The following is a 2,026-nucleotide window of genomic DNA, read 5'->3' on the forward strand; positions in this document are numbered from 1 at the left end:
ACTTGCTGACTTTGTGCCCGTGATCAATCCCTTTACCTTTCTCAGTTTTCTTGAAACACTGTTAAGAGGCTTGATTACATGCAGTAACCTGATGGAAACACTCAGCAGTGGACCATGCAATCTGCCAGAGCTGCGTTATCCAGAATGGGAACCCACAGCCCCATGTGGTTGGTCGGAATTGGGAAATGTTGTAAGTATAAAATACACACCAGCTTCCAAAGAATTAGAAAAACAGAATACAATATTTCAGTAATAATTTTTTTCTTGGTTACATGTTGATGCAATATTTGGATACACAAGTTTAAATAAACCATATTATTAAAATTAATTTCACCTGTTTCTTTTTACTGTTGACTGCAACTACTAGAAAATTTTAAATTACATACATGGCCCATCTTACACGTCTACCAGGCAGCACCACACTAGAGGCCATGCAGCAACATGCCTTTCCTTCCACAGAGATGCAGCAGAAGGGGAGGGGTCCCCATTATTTTTTGGTCTGTGATGGCGAAGTAAGCCTGACGTTTTGTTCCAAGGCTAATGGAACAAAATGAACAGGTGGTCAGCAAGCCCAGTGGTGCCAAAGGTGAGCACCAAAATCTTAACTTGGAAAAGCGCCAGATTCTTCTGATTTGTTTAGACTAAATTAATTGAGGGGGGGTGGGGCGAGTAAGGGAAATTATGGTGGGGAGAGTCTAGACCCAAACTCACCACCCCACCCTGCCCTCCACTGAGTCAGGACACCCAATTCGCATTCCACATAAACAACAAAGAATTTTTTAGTGTAACAACATCCTCATGGGCCACTGTCCATTTTTATTTACTAAACATGACAACCCTAACTAGCATGAAAAAGGACACCACCAGGGAACAGAGATCTTGGTCTGAAAAAGTAACAGTGGCTTGGGATGAAGAACATAACTCTGGACCCAAATTTCTTGGGTTCGAGTCCTAGGTCCACCACTTACAATTTTGTGACCTTGAGTCACTTACATAACCTCTCAGTGACTTTGTCTCCATATCTATAATCCTACTCCTTACCTTGTAAGATTATTAGATTTAAATAAGTAACTACCGCCCGCCAGTAAATTTACTACCGCAAAGTCACTTGCTCCTTAACGACACAGCTGTTTTCTGCAGCTACTAGTTGGTTCTCTGCTGGTTCTTTGTCCACCCCTGTCTGCAGCCCCGTCCCCCTCCGGCCTCTTCTGTGGCTCAGGGGACAGTGGAAACGGCGGTAGACAGCACCACCTTGAGTCGAATTTCTCTTCTTTCAGAGGCAGCCCGTTTCTCCTTTCTTTCCCGTTCCCGGACCACTTCTGGGCAAACGCAGCTATTTTCACTTAAGCTCAAGTTAATGTCTCGGGGAGCTTCCTGGGCGCGTGTGCAGGTCGTGGCGCGTGGGCGGTTCACCGTGCGATCTAGCTGCGGGCCCGGCTCCAGCCCGCGTGTGCAAAGGCAAGTGTGTCTAGAGGCAAGCGCGGGGCTTTCGGCAAAGGCGGTCGGTGTTTGCAGACCCAGGCGAGCCCTTGTGAAAGCAGATAAAAGAAAACATTTATTAACGTGTCATTACGAGGGGAGCGCCCGGCCCGGGCTCTCGCAAGCTCCGCGGAACACTTGGCTCCTTCCACTCAGAGAGAGAAGAAAAGGAAAAGTGGAAAAGAGGCAAAGATTCTCTTCGTTCGCAGCCAAGTGGACCTGATCGATGATCCTCCTGACTTTATTGCGATCATTGATTTATTAGAGATGCCCCCCTTCGTTTGTGTGTTGCGCACACATACTCGCACGCACGGTTCTGGCTCGCGTCCCTCCCTCATTTCCAGCGCCTGGGCGAATCCCACAGCTGTTTCAACTCTCCGCCGACGGCAAGCAGGAGCGAGTGTGTCGGGTGAGTGTGCGTCTGTGTCCCGGCGAGGGTGCGCGCTCGGCGCCGGGAGCGCGGCCAGCCGGGTCCCGCGGCTTCGGGAGGCCGAGAGCTGCCCCGACCCCAGCTCCCCGCCGCTGCCCCATCCGGACTTCGGGGCCC

General features: G+C 49.9%; 2 long non-coding RNA genes across 2 annotated transcripts in view; one reads left to right on the forward strand and one right to left on the reverse strand.

The window, feature by feature from the left end:
- Positions 1 to 244: 244 nt before the first annotated feature.
- On the reverse strand, positions 245 to 2,020 carry LOC111745173. The gene is made up of 2 exons (XR_002782535.1): positions 1,782 to 2,020; positions 245 to 1,528 (listed from the first exon to the last, which is right to left on the reverse strand). It is a non-coding gene; the product is annotated as an uncharacterized LOC111745173 (long non-coding RNA).
- Positions 1,526 to 2,026, forward strand: part of LOC111745172 — a 39,034-nt gene continuing 38,533 nt past the window's right edge. The window contains exon 1 of the long non-coding RNA XR_002782534.1: positions 1,526 to 1,888. This is a non-coding gene — a long non-coding RNA (uncharacterized LOC111745172). The remainder of the gene's footprint in view (positions 1,889 to 2,026) is intronic.

Source organism: Pteropus vampyrus, unplaced genomic scaffold (assembly GCF_000151845.1).
Source record: "Pteropus vampyrus isolate Shadow unplaced genomic scaffold, Pvam_2.0 Scaffold147, whole genome shotgun sequence".
In the NCBI taxonomy this organism is placed as follows: Eukaryota; Metazoa; Chordata; class Mammalia; order Chiroptera; family Pteropodidae; genus Pteropus; species Pteropus vampyrus.